The following is a 15023-nucleotide window of genomic DNA, read 5'->3' as shown; positions in this document are numbered from 1 at the left end:
GGCCCTGAGGAAGGATGGAATTGGCCTCAACTTTGATGTGTGAGATGTTGGGACAGGTGATCAACACACTTATTTGCCATGTAATGAAGCTCAGTTTTGAGTGAATGGCAGGTGGGCAAGCAACTGCAGAAGTGTCCAAAGTAAGCGTGAAGACGGTTGCAAAATGTGATCCAGTGCCAGACGGACCATTAGACAAGCAAAACAAAGGCAATGGTGGATTTTGCAGGTCTTGACATTTCTGCTGAGATGAACATCTGGATGATAAGCTTCTGTGGATAAAGTGCCTGTGATGCCTGAGATGACTGTTTTTTTTTTTTTTTTTTTTTTTTTTTGGGGTCGGCCGGCCTCTCCACAGGCTCCGGACGCGCAGGCTCAGCGTCCATGGCTCACGGGCCCAGCCGCTCCGTGGCACGTGGGATCCTCCCGGACCGGGGCACGAACCCGTGTCCCCCGCATCGGCAGGCGGCCTCTCAACCACTGTGCCACCAGGGAAGCCCTAGATGACTGTTTTTAACTGTCAGACTCTGTATTAGTAGGAGCTTTAGCAAATGATTGTGATTCTGTTTCCTATCTTCAGAGAAATGGAGTAGGCTAGGATTAGTAGAGAGAGAAGTGCCAAAGAGAAAGTTTGCACAAGTAAAGCTAAAAATCTATGCGGTACTTCTGTAATAAATTTCCATATTAAATATGTGTTTAAGGATGTCATTTAGGGGAATCCCCTGGCGGTCCAGTGGTCAGGACTTGGTGCTTTCACTGCCGAGGGCACGGGTTCAATCCCTGGTCAGGGAACTAAGATTCCATAAGCTGTGCGGTGCGGCTGAAAATAAAAAAAAAAGAATGTCGTTTAGTACCTTTTATAACTATTCACTCCTTCTCCCCTTACATACGTTACTGTTTAGGCAAAATGTGAAGATTAGTTCTTGGACTATTTTGGGGAGAAATTATGGTCAAAGGCAATGTGGATCCTAAATACCATAGTAAATGTGCCCCTCCCTTCTCCTCTAACATTCTTGTTCAGGAATAAACTTCAGACAGGCTCTTTGCACCTGGTGGGCAGAGAAGTGACATAACTGTGTCCACAGGACCGCTGGGGGGAGTATTAGAAGAGGGGGTTCTCACACATGGGGAATCCTTCTCATGCCACGTGTGTGGTGGCAGGCTGAAATCCTCACAGGCTGTGTAAGGAGCCTTGGGGAGCCTGGAAAACCCTCACACCACTTGAGAACAGTGTGCAGTGTGGCCTCCTGTTCCGTGGATCCATTTTTTTTGTTTTTTTGCGGCACGCGGGCCTCTCACTGCTGTGGCCTCTCCCGTTGCGGAGCACAGGCTCCGGATGCGCAGGCTCAGCGGCCATGGCTCACGGGCCCAGCCACTCCGCGGCATGTGGGATCTTCCTGGACCGGGGCAAGAACCCACGTCCCCTGCATTGGCAGGCGGACTCTCAACCACTGCGCCACCAGGGAAGCCCCCGTGGATCCATTTTTGAAAAGATGTCGATGGCTTTCCATTATCACTTCCCATCCAACACATTGTATGTCCTTCCAACTGTGTCTCTTGGTATCTTTCTGTCAATCACTTCCCCTCCCACTGTCAATACAGAACACTTGTGTGATGATGTATGGCCTGTGGGTGCTGAAATATGTTGATGTACTTTTTTTCTAAGGCTCTAAATTCCAGAGGGAAGGGGACCAGGGCTAGCAGTATTGAGGTGTCCAGTTTGTGTGAGATGGTGCTGGGGGTTGACAGAATTTGACGCCCTGTGGTTGAAGAATGCCGGTCTAGCTTTTGCAGCGCACACCTTGCTCATTAGAGCATCTCAGGTGACCTGGTTTCCTCAGCCTCATCTGCTGAATGTTTTGATTGCCGCTGCCTGACTTCTCCAAGGCTCCTTCAGTCACAGAACACCTTTTTATTCACTCACTTTATATGCAGCTAATTTCTACATTAAAATTTTTTTTTATAAGGAAGAGTCAGAAAATACAACAAGTTGGGGGCCTCCAGATGTGATGTTACTTTCCCGAAGTTTTTGTGATATATGGGCTTCCCCCCTGCAACCTGGCACTTTAGAATCATGTCAGAATCTCATGGAGCCTCTAAAGTCCCAGGCCAGTTAAATCCAAATCTTTGAGTAGCTTCTGGGCATCCTAATGTGCGGCCAGAGGTGAGAACCACGACCCTGCCCTGGTGCTCGAAGATGGACTGACTGCAAGGTTGTGAACAGTATTTTGCTTCTTTAATACTGGAACCAAGATCAAAACCAAAATGGGAACCTTCTGTATTAGTACTGCAAACTGGGTGGCTTAAGATAATAAATCGATTGCCTCACAGTTCTGGAGGCCAGAAGTCTGAAGTCAGGGTGTCAGCAGTGTTGGTTCCTCATGAGGGCGGTGAGCGAGAATCCATTCCAGTCCTTTCCTACAGCTCCTGGTGGGTGCCATCAGTCTTAGACCTGCCTTGGCTTGTAGATGCATCACAACCACTCTCTGCCTTCACATGTCGTTCTCCCTGTGTCTTTCCATATCACCTTCCCTCTGTGCGTGGCTGTTTCTGTGTCCAATTTCCTCCTTTTTATAAGGACATCAATCATATTGTATTAGGACCCACCCTAGAGACACGAGTTAATCATTTTAACTCGATTACCTCTGTCATGACCCTATTTCCAAATAAGGTCACATTCTTAGGTACTGGGGGTTAGGACTTCAACATATTATTTGAGACACAATTATTATATGAGAGTCAGTTCAACACATAACACCGTCCCGACTACAGTAACATCAAGGTTAAAGGAACTCTTTAGAGTATTTCCATTATGTGGTAGAAGGAATCCAGGAGTGACAGGGAAAGCTGTTGGGAAATATGAAGGGATCATAGTTTTTAGGAAATAATTGGAGAGGAGTGAATGGCTGTCACTGGTATTGGGTGATGCATGCCTCGAACTTGGTCATTGTCATGTATGGCTTTGGATGAGGGCTTTGGGCATGCATGAGTTTTCACATATGCCATTTTGTGTGCAAAGCTCATTATGAGGCTGTTTGAAGCTCAGCTCCCAAATTGACCTGAGAACAAGAGTAAATACAAGTGCACATGATGCCTTGTCAGGGTCTTCTTAGTGTAGGATCCTTTCCCCTGCGCTAAGAGTGGTAAAGGAGGATAATAGCTCTCGGTTAAATTAACCCTTAGGTTAAAAGTGAGGGCAAGTCCCCCACAAGCATACGTAACATTAAATACACTGTTAAATTATTTTCCACCTGTCAGGGAACAATCATGATGAGATCATGGACACCTAGTTATCACTTTAATTCTTCCAAAATTAAAAAAATATTGATAGCATGGATGTGATGATGGTGTTGCCTCTGTATCCCCCCAAAAATACAACTTTGTCTTTCATCTTTGTATTGAAGACCGTAACACTTTGAAATGTCAGCCTCCATAGAACCTTTTTTTGGAATATTACAACCAATGTAGATAAAAAAAAAAAAATCATTGTAATCACTCATCTACCCTGTTGATGAAAAGAAGAGAGTGTCTCTGCTTTTCCAGTGTGGCTGCCCGGAGCTGTGGGAGTATCATACCTGATTTCTACTCCCTCCCTCTTTTCAGTTATGATTTTCTGTGTTCTATATAAAAGGAGAGTCAAGGGAGGGATTTGGAACCTTAAATAAAAAGCCCTTGAAATTGACAATGATGAGTGGACTTGAACTGGCGTCTCCCATCTCAGATTTTCTTGTACCAGAGTGATTTAGTTCACGTTAGGGCAGGAAGACATGAGTGGAGAGCATTATGTTGGGTGGAGATGCAAGTCCCCATCTACCAGCAGAGAAGCTCTTCCTGGGCTGGTGAGGCAGAAGGAAATGCCTTAAGCGTGAAAGAGACCCGGAAGGGAAGTGGTGCAGTGGTGCCAAAGTCATCCCGGAGGGTAGAAGTCTGACAAAAGCAGAGGCTGACATTTCAAAGATAAGATGAGATGGATAGGAGGGTGAATCTGAGATAAGATGAAAGCGATGGCCTTCCAGAGGGAGGTGAGGGAGAAGAAACCCCCGTGCCATGAGCCGTCGAGGAAGTGGTGGAGGGAAGAACACGAATTCCGTAGGTAACCCTACACAGGAAGTGGGTTTCATAGGAAAATCATGCTTAAGGAACAGGGAAGTGAGACTCATCCCTGTACACCCACCTGAATCACAGAGCAGGTGCACCTGCAGACCGTAAATTATTGTGGGCAAGGCAACCGACACTACATACTACATTGGGGGTGAGGGGAATGCGTAACGTGTCCTCTCCATTTCATGCAGCTCCGTGATCATTCATAAAATGGAGGGGGCAACATTTCTGCATGAGAATTTCAGGTCACCCTGGCAGTGACCGTTGAAAAAAAAAAGACCCCGTCTTCCACCTGCCCCAGCCCTAGCCCCAGATGGCCCCAGCTGCAGACTTGCCCTGGTTCCTCATTAATCATGCACACAAGTGACTTGGAAATCTTTTGGGGACCATCTCAGGAGTTCTTCTTGGGAGATAAATATAGGTACTGTGCAAAAACATCTCTCATCCAACTTTTATTTTTTAGGGAGGAGGATTTTGTTGAAGGGGCTGAAAACAGGGAAGGGATGGCGACCTAAAAGAACGGTCCCTTACTGGAGTAAATGTGAGCCACTTGAAAATCACAGCAGCACGTAAATGTAGGATCGAAAGTATTGGCATTGAACCATTCAGCATGTATAACCACGTGACTTGTTTTTTCATGTTCATTCAACCTTATTAAACTATCATGTACCAAATGTCAGACATATTTTCAGAAGCATTTCACCCTCACAACAACCTTTTGAAACACCCATTGGAAGGACTATGGCTCACAAAGGTGAAGGGCTTGCCCGGGACCTCACAGCAGGTGCACTTGAGCGATTGGGCCGAAGCCTGGACCTTCTGCGTGCAGGTTCAGAGCTCGCCACCATCCATCACCACTAGTCAGTTCTTGCAAGTAGTCAAGGGCACTGGTTTTTGAGGCTGCCTCTGGGAAGGTACCAGTGAGTGTGGGAGCTGGGGATTTCACAACAGCAACAGCACTACCGACAGAGAAGTGCAGCTTCCTTCCCATCGCATCTCTCCTGAGACATCCTGGAAGTGCCAGCGGGGCAGTCCTGGAAGTCCCGCTTCCTGGAGGCCTGCTGCATTGGCCCCTCCTGGAAGTCAGACGGGCTTCACGGCTCACCAGCACGCCTGGACCTCACTGGCCTGTTTTCGGGCTGGACGCAGGCCCTGGGAACTTGTCAGGCCTGAAGGAGGTGGGTCTGGGTCCCACCTCCAGCCATGCTACCCCCACCCCAACTAATGCTGTAAAAGAGTAAAGAGGAAATGCAGGGGGAGCGGTGGCCAGAACAGGGGCCTGTTGGTGATTTCCTCTTTGACGTATGAGCTGAGATGGCTGACGTGGGACTCAAGTGCCATCCCTTTGGTAGGATAACAAAATTGCTTCCCAATGACTAGCCTGGAGGTACACGCTGAGCAGTGAGAAGCCAGCAGAGCCTGTGTCTTTTGTCTACTTTGGCTCATCCTTTGTGCTTCGTGCCACCTTTAAGTCTAGCTAGCTTCCGGGCAGTAATGAAGCGTAAACTTGACAGCTCAGATAAGCTCCCTGTCCCCAAGTTCTTTAAACTGAACCACAGTGAATGCAGGCCAAGGATCAGAGCTGACGGTGGCTGGCAGATTGTGGGTGAGGAGGGGGGCAGGGGGTGGGGATTGCGGGGGAAAAATGGCAGACAGTGGAGCTGGGTCTGCTTCAGCTCAGGCTGACATCAGCTATAGCAGTTCAGAAGCTCCCCCTCTGGTCCAGTGAAACCGATAAAGCTTCTTGAGTAAGCCCGACGTCCTCATGGGAGGAAGGTGTCTTTGGTGGCTTCTGCTGTGTAGCATGGCGTGTGCCGACTCTCCAGTGTACTTTCACATTAGATTCATTAGCCGGTATCCCTAGCTGACCCCTTCCCCACCAATATGAACATGCACACACGTCACCCTCTGTGTCAGCCATCCCCAGATGTGCTGCCTGTGATTTGCACATCGTAACAGGATCAGCACCTTCCAGAACAGAGCGATTTTTATATAAAAGATGAGCTTTATGGGCAGATGACGAATGCCGATGGCTGATGAATGTCCTTCACTTCTTAGCTTCCCTTCCAGTGCTGTGTCACCCTGAAGGTGACGGGTGAAGACAGAAGTCACCATTGGCGATCTGCGTTACCTTAGGTCTCAGTGTTTTGGAAAACAGACACTTCTTCTGGCTGCTTGACAAATAATTGGCCAAATAAAACCCAGTATAGCAGGTGGACGGTAAGCTCCGTGAAAGTAGGGGTCCCCAAGGGCTCCCCTCAACCCCGAATCTAGCGGGTACCGTCGCTGTTAGCACTCGTGGCTGTCTGTGGATAAATGAATGAGGCGTGACCTGCGGAAGGCATAACCCTGGTGAATAGCCCTCCAGGAGAGCCGAGCACACAGGTGGTAGAGGGATTTGGGCCACTTGCTGGTTCACAGGAACAAGGGTCTGGACCAGTCCGGGCCACATCTGGAAACACATGACCTTGTCAAGTTTGTGTGCTTTGAGAAGAGTTTAATAAGGGAGCTGTTTGCACAGGAGTGGGCAGGACATAGAAAAACCCACCGGGGATGCTGCAGTGTCTCAGGGCCAACAAGGGCTCCTTTATCGCAGAACGTCTGAGGGCTGAGGGGAGGAGGAGCCGTCTTTGAACCTGGAGACCAAGCAGATGGTGTGAGAGCGCTTCAGGGAGGGAGGCAGCCAGCTGCATGCGGGAGCTAGGGGGACAGACACCCTTCCCTCAGCCCCCTCCCTCTGCAGGTTTGGCCAGTGCACCTGTGGTCCTCACCACCCAGTGGCCAGAGGCAAGGGAGCCTGGGGACCAGCCCTCACGGCAGCCCCCAGGGCTCAGCGTAGGGGCAGGATGTTCCCGCGCAGTTCGTCAGTTCGTGCACAGGTCTCTGCCGTCGGTGGCGGATTTGAGCAGCTGGCATTCAGTGCCTCGGTGCCCTCGGGCGTCGTGCGCCTGAGCGCAGCTAAGGAGTGGTCAGTGACGGGTGTTCCCGGAAGATCATCCGGCTCATGAGGGCAGCTTGCGCAGCTCCCCAAGCGCGTGGCCACTGAGTGAAGAAATAGCGAATTGTTCGTAGCCCTGTGAGATGGTCTTTGCCCAGAGTGGCTGTAACAATATTTCCAGTCCCATAGATGCTTCTAGAAACTTGCCACTCTCCCACTGAGGGGCTGAGTCTATGTCTCTTCCCCGGAAACACGTGCAAGCCTTGTGACTGCTTCTGTGAAGAGAGTGTGGTAGGAGTGTCATGGTGTGACCCCCTCTCCTCTAGGTTAGAAGAGGTCATACAGCTTCCGTTTCTCTCTCTGTCTCTCTCAGTTTCTCTGGCTCTGTTTCTCTGTCTGTCTGTCTCTGCACCCCTAGAGCCCTCAGCTGCCATCTAAGAAGTTTGGCTCCTTCGAGGCTGCCATGCTGGGAACACCACACAGAGACAGAGAGAGATGTCCCAGGGCCCCCAGCTGCCAAGGTCATGAGACTGAATGAGCCTGCCTATGAGACCAGTCCCAGCTTTGACCTCTGATACCTAGTGGAGCAGAGATGGGCTGTTTCTGCTGAGCCCAACCCAGATTATAGATTTGTGGGCAAAATCACTGCCGTCATTTTTTTAAGCCTCTAAGTTTTGGCATGGTTCATTACGTGCCCGTAGATAACAATCAGAAAGAGTAGCCTGAGAAGCTGCTGGTTGAAGTTTTATTTCCTTTTCTCTTATCTCAATGATACATTTCTGCAAATTTGTCCTACTTTCCTCCCACAGACCAGAGAGCTTTGAAGTGTAATAACAGCTAGTGTTGAGCCTGTCTACTTGTCGGGCACTGAACTCAGTGCTTTACCTCTGTTATTTCATATGGATTCTCATAGCTCCACGAGGTCTCCTATTATTGCCCCCCTCGAATGGCAAACAAGGAAGCAGATGTAGAGAAGAAGGTAGTTATTATCTACCCGGATCGAGCCTGGCAGCTTGACCCCAGAGCCCATCCATCTCTCGTATGTAAAATCTGAAAAAGCAGAGTTCTCTGTGAAGTCTGGAGACTATAGCCATTCGTTCAGTGGGCGTATATTGAGCAGTAGTAAATTGCAGACACAATGCTTGGTGGTGGGCAGAAGACAATGAACAAAACAGACAAGATTTCTGCTCACTTGGAGCTTGTATTCTAGTTCAGGGAAGATGGATAGTAAACAAGTAAATAAAATAGAAAATAGCAGATAGTGAGAAGTGCACTGCAGAGAATGAGATGAAGTGACAATATAGTAGACAATATAGTAATTGTTGACTCCATTGGGTAGGAGACAACATTTAACCTGAGAAGTGGATTTTAAGCAGCCAGAGAGGAGATTTGGAAAGATTGCTTATAGCAGGGGGGACAGCTTCAGTGGCCTTATGGGAGACAAGCTTGGCACATTCAAGTACTCAGGTGAAATCCAGCGTGGCTGGAGCAGTGTGGGCTATGGGTGGATCTGAACCTGGAGCCTCTTGATGAGTGACAGTTATGTGGACACCAGCAGTGGTGTCATCATCTATTGGTTATTGATCAATAATTTCACAGTAGCTTCAGCTAAATAGAATGGCAGGCACTGGATACAGGAACTGTGGAAGTTGTAATGTCTTGTCCTTTTAATATTTTTAACATACGTTTATTTTTATTTTTCTGATTACAAAAGTACACGTGCTTCTTGTTAAGAAATTTCCAGCAATCCCATTCCTGGACATATATCCAGAAAAGATGAAAACTCTAATTTGAAAAGATACATGCACCCCAGTGTTCATTGCAGCACTATTTACAATAGCTAAGACATGGAAGCAATACCAATTCTAGAACTTTAATGGTTTCTGAATGACGTAGGTCTCCAGGGGCCCTGTCTCCACCAGAATCTGGCCTAGAAGCATTGATTTGAAGGCAGAGCATTGAGGCAGCTCTCTGCAGCCTGAAAGAAAATTGATGTTCTTGGGCTGATTACAGCCCTTCTGGAATGGCATGGCCTGTGTCCTCGTACTCACTTAGTGAGAACGCTCTGCTGTGGGTTTTTTTTTTTTTTTTTTTAAATTAGTTTAATTCTTCTACACTATGATTGAATTCTGTCTTTTTTGGATGTGGTGACGGGGTACCACTGACAGTATAGATGCCTAAATAACAACAGCTCAGATACCTTAGAAGTTTTTAAAAATAAATTTATTTATTTATTTATATTTTATTTTTGGCTGCATTGGGTCTTCGTTGCTGTGTGCGGGCTTTCTCTAGTTGTGTTGAGTGGGGGCTACTCTTTGTTGCGGTGCACAGGCTTCTCACTGTGGTGGTTCCTCTTGTTGCAGAGCCCGGGCTCCAGGTGCGCAGGCTTCAGTAGTTGTGGCTCGCGTGCTCTAGAGCGCAGGCTCAGTAGTTGTGGCTCACAGGCTTAGTTGCTCCACGGCATGTGAGATCTTCCCGGACTAGGGCTCGAACCTGTGTCACCTGCATTGGCAGGTGGATTCTTAACCACTGCACCACCAGGGAAGTCCTCTCTGCTGTGTTTTATGTACAACACTTATTTTTAAAAAATTTTATTAGTCGTACTGAGTGAAGTAAGTCAGACAGAGAAAGAGAAATATCAGACAATATCACTTATATGTGTAATCTAAAAAAATGGTACAAATGAACTTATTTACAAAACAGAAATAGAGTCACAGATGTAGAAAACACACTTGTGGTTACCAGGGGGGAAAGAGCGGGACAGGGATAAATTGTGAGATTGGGATCAACATATACACATATATGACATATATATAAAATAGATAACTAATAAGAACCTGCTGTGTAGCACAGGGAACTCTACTCAATACTCTGTAATGACCTATATGGGAAAAGAATCTAAAAAAAGAGGGGATATATGTATATGTATAACTGATTCACTTTGCTGTAAGTAGAAACTAACAACACAACATTGTAAATCAACTGTACTCCAATAAAAATTAATTTAAAAAATTTTATGATCCTTTCCCCATTTCTTCCTTTCTGTCTCAGTTACTTCTCAGGTATGTTCTTGTGTTTTGTGTTTTTTTTTTTTGCGGTACGCGGGCCTCTCACTGCTGTGGCCTCTCCTGCTGCGGAGCACAGGCTCCGGACGCACAGGCTCAGCGGCCATGGCTCACGGGCCCAGCCGCTCTGCGGCACGTGGGATCTTCCCAGACTGGGGCACGAACCCGTGTCCCCTGCATCGTCAGGCGGACTCCCAACCACTGTGCCACCAGGGAAGCCCTATGTTCTTGTTTTGTATGGAGACTGTGTACCCTTTCTGAACTGAGGTGTTAGAAGCTGCACCTTCACCTCCTGTGCCACAAAGTGATGCACAGTCTGCGTGGTAATAACCTTTCCTTGGGCGAATATAAAAGCAAATTAGGTTAAGGCCGTGTGAGAGCGTCCTGGGTCTGCATCATCCCACAGGGCAGCCTTTCAGAGAAGCCTCGCATTAGGAGGCCGAGCCCACTGAAGCTGCCTCCGCTAGATGCCTCCTTCTGGTTGGGAGAGCTTGTGTCTGAAGGGTGCTGGACACTGTCATGAGGGGGTGTCCTCAAAATTCCCTCCATTCTGTAAGATGCACTAAGTCTGGATGAAATGAGGGACACGGTTTGGCATACTTTTCAGAAACTCTCAAGGCTACAGCACATCTCTTTTGTTAGCTACAATATGGCATCAATTCTCTGAGTTCAGGGACCCCAGAAAGCGTGATTGCTGACGTGTAATTTCCTACGGACCCCTCCGGGGCCACATGCACAAATGGGCCTGTTCCCATTCCCGCGTGGAGGCCGGAGCTTGTTGTTCCTGGGGCTGAGAGAAAATGATTCCTCTCTGCTGTTCACAGGCCCACCTACCCACCTACCTCCTCCTCCCTTCTTTTTCCTCTTTTCTTTCTTCCTTCCCTCCCTCCTCCTTCCTTATTACGTTAACATTTTAGTTTCTCTCTTTTATTATAAACAATATGCTCGTGTTACTGAAAATATTTAAGCCATATGGAGGTATCTTAGCTGTCGCTTTAATAGACAACTCCCCTGTCAGAAAAGGCAGTAGCAGCAAGCGTGGGGACACATAGCTCTGAAATGGCTGTCATTTATTGGGGGCACATACAATGGTGTAACTGTGCCCCAAATTGTGACAGCATAAAACCAAAGAAATGATGAATAAAAATGCTGGTGGTGAACACTGGCACCACCACGTACACGTGACCCTGGGCAATTTGTATAATAGTCATTAAAGATGTCTGTTTGCTCCCAAGAACTTTTTGATTAAAGCCCTATGCTTAGCATTCCCAAAGGCACTGGTTTGTCAGAAACTCCCTGCAGCTTCATCCATTGCTTCCTTTTCCCACATTTCTGTGTGTCGCTTTGCAGAGTGGTCAAACTGAAATGCTATTTTGGGCAGGGGCATCTCTGCATCTGGAAGGATAGTGCTGGACAGTCCTTTCAACTCATTAGTTACTCCGATGGGCATTTTGTTGCCGATGAATCCTGTGGGCCCCTCCAGATGCTACAGTCCTGATGAAATGAAATATTGGACAGGAGCCATTACCTGAGCCATTTGCGACAGAGCGGATGTTTGGGTCATTCTGCCCACGGAAGCTTTTCCACGTCTTTGATGTAGGAGATGAGTCCTGGGCAGCTGAGTGCTTGTTTGAGCATCAGATACAATATGGAGATATTTTGGAGACAGTCTCAGATTAATCTTCAGGCTTTTCTGGTGATGTATCTCCCCAAGGAGATACAGGTGATATATCTCCCCAAGGTGATACAGGTGATGTATCTCCCCAAGGATATCAGGTGATATATCTCCCCAAGGATATCAGGTGGTCTCTGTCAAGGTGACCCTTACATTTTCCTGCCCAAACAAAACATTTGTTGGCTTCGTCCTCAGAGGAATAGCATTTGGTCACTTCCTTTCAGGTGGTTGCTGGTGAATTCTGTTGTGAATCTCACCCCAGTAAGAACGACTCCTTTAGGGGGAGCTATTCCAGTACCAAGTCTCAGAACCATGAAACGATGCACCTGGTATTTTTCTAGCTCCCAACAGAATTAATAGAATAAGGTTAACATTATGCCCTCAGGTTTTTAAATTTTATTTTAATTTTTTAAATTGAAGTGTAATTGATTTACAATGTTGTGTTAGTTTCAGGTGTCCAGTAAAGTGATTCAGTTATACATGCATATATATATATATATATATGTTTTTCGGATTCTTTTCCCTTATAGGTTATTACAAAATATTAAGCATAGTTCCCTATGTGATACAGTAGGTCCTTGTTGGTTATCTATTTTATTTATAGTAGTGTGTGTACGTTAATCCCAAACTCCTAATTTATTTCTCCCCCCCTCTTTCCCCTTTGGTAACCATGTTTGTTTTCTAGGTCTGTGGGTCTATTTGTTTTTATGTAAGTTCATTTGTATCATTTTTTTAAGGTTCCACATGTAAGTGATATCATAGGATATTTCTCTTTCTCTGTCGGACTTCCTTCACTTAGTATGGTAATCTCTAAGTCTATCCATGCTGCTGCAAATATGCCCTCAGTTTTTATTGAGGGTCAGGGTAAGAAATGGCCATATGAGTTTGCACTTTCTGTAAAACAGCTGTTGAGGATATTATCCATCATGTTAAATGTATTTAATGACACACACGGAAATTTCTTTTGAATTTGGAGCTGGGGAAATTGTATCTCAACTGGTGAATTTGTATGATTAAAGTCAGATAAAAACTACTTAGTTATCATGTTTCATCTTTGCCTTGGTTGCTGTGAAGCTCAGAGATGGTTTTTGTGCTCAATTACAGAAACTTTTCTTAGTTTGGTTTTTAAAAATGTGATCTCCCATCCTTCTTTACTTTATTTTTGTGTCTTGTCTTTGGGTTACTGATAAAATATTTGGTTTGTTCTGTTGTAACTGTGCTTTTCATGATGAGTCATATAAAATTGTTTTTGGAAATGGGGGTTGGAGAGATACCAATGATCTGTTCTAGAGTTTCCCCAGTTGTTCTTGATTTGTCATCACTGTTAGAGAGAGAGAGAAGGGGAGATAAAGGAGGAGGAGTTTTGAGTGGGAAGGGGAAGAGGCTATCAGGTAATTAAGGGATGTTCTGAACAAAGGTTGGAAGTGGGACTTGGGCAGCAGGTTGTGAGGTGAGCAGTTGGGCCATGATGGGAAGTCATGGAAGAGAGGATGGGAACCCCGTGCTAAGAGGAGCTAGGGCGGGGTCTCAGAGCCAGCGGTTTGGAGACCAAGTCCATTTAGGAATAGGTTAGGTGGGCTCTGAGAAGTTTAGGTTTTTGAATAGAGGAGGGATAAGATAAAAGTGTGATGCAGACTATCTGCAGTGCATAATGATTGGAATTGAGTTGAGATTAGAATGGAACGATCAGCTAGTAGGAGGTTACCTGTATTTCTGATAACGATTTGCAGAGATGGAGCAGGAAAGAACTCTGAGCCACGATGCCTAAAAAAAGAGAGACCCTAAGTATTTGGGGCTCTTCTTCAACCCTGTGTCAAAGAAGATCCCAGAGCTGACAGTGTCAGACATTTATATTAGGCCCTATTCTAGTTGGACTTCAAATCCAGCTTGGCATTGCTTTGGTGGACTATCTATATCTAATGCTGAGTAGGGTGAAAATATTAAGCACTGACGTTTTGGCATTCTTTAATATTGCATTATAACTATTTTGAGGTCAACATTTAGTTATATATTAAAACTTTTTTATTCCATGCTGATTATATATTGTGCCCATATCGTATTTTCTAATAGATGCTTTAGAGAATCACTTAAAAAATGTTGGTGTTGTTGGCCATTTTATGTCTCTGTTTTTGGTGGCTTGCCCATTTCCTCAGCTCTTTGCAGAGCTGTGGGGCTATGCTGGCCAGCTCTGTCCCCCATCTGCCTTGACCATTCAGGGAGTTGGTGATCGACCCTTGGAACAAGGACACTACAACACTACAACTGGAATCCCCTGACACTACAACACTACAACTTTCTTTCTTCTGGATCCTTCTTTAATGAGTGTCTTAAATCTGGCAAGATTTGCTGTCTTGAATTCATTTTCTTATCTTGATGACTTTTCTTAGGATTTCCACTCGGGTCATCTTGTGAGAGCTTCCTTCTCGGTCTTCACAGGCTTTCAGAATCAGATCTAGCTGGGTAATAGCCCCAGCTATTGTGCAAGAGGAAATCTGCTTTAATGAGGTTCACATCCCCCAAAGACACGTGACCTGAGAAGCTAGTCAGGAGCTAGTCCATAAATTAAAGGGCCTGGCCTGAAGCTGCTTGAGTGATTTGGCTAAAGGGGGGTTGTTTTGCTACTTTTCCTGATAAAGGATTCTAAAGTTTGCTCAGTGGACTAAATAGTTCAGTATAACTTTTTTCTTTTTTTTTTTTTTTTTTTGCACAGAGTTCAATTTTATTTTCTTTTTCATTTCTTTAGAAATTTAAAATTATATATTACTAGAGCTTAAAGGTAAATTATGTCAAAAAGCTGGTAAGACAGAGTAAGATACCAGGTGTCCTGACCCAGGCCCGGGGCCTTTTCATTGCATTGCTCTGTGGCCTCAGGCCAGACTGCTCTGAAAGTGCCCTTTCTTCTATCCAGTAAAGGAATTCAGTAATCTTTGCAGAATGCCCTGTTCTCAGCTTGGATGCCAAATTTTTTTGTTTTTCTGTTTTTTTTGAAGGAAGGCAGTGTGAAATAGACTTACCGTGGACATTGGGATCAATTCCTAGATCCTTGTTGTATCACTTTAAAGTCGAATTATTGAGCTTCTTTGTGCTTCTGTTTGCCGCCTGTCTGGGGACTGGGGATGAGCATAACGAACTGGTCTTTGTGGTCAGTTTTTATGCAGCTTCTAGAGTGGGGCCCTATGCAGAGGACACATCTGCTCCCTCAGTTCTTGGCCCTACCATTCTTTTTTTTTTTTTTTTTTTTTTTTTT

The 15023-nt window shown here is 45.9% G+C and overlaps 1 protein-coding gene across 1 annotated transcript in view; it reads left to right on the top strand.

Annotated features, from left to right (window-relative positions):
* Nucleotides 1-15023, top strand: part of DNER (delta/notch like EGF repeat containing) — a 333590-nt gene that overhangs the window by 33518 nt on the left and 285049 nt on the right.

Source organism: Lipotes vexillifer, unplaced genomic scaffold, assembly GCF_000442215.2.
Source record: "Lipotes vexillifer unplaced genomic scaffold, Lipotes_vexillifer_v1.1 scaffold471, whole genome shotgun sequence".
Taxonomy (NCBI): Eukaryota; Metazoa; Chordata; class Mammalia; order Artiodactyla; family Lipotidae; genus Lipotes; species Lipotes vexillifer.
The sequence above is the reverse complement of the archived record's forward strand: the minus strand, read 5'-3'. Positions and strand labels throughout refer to the sequence as shown.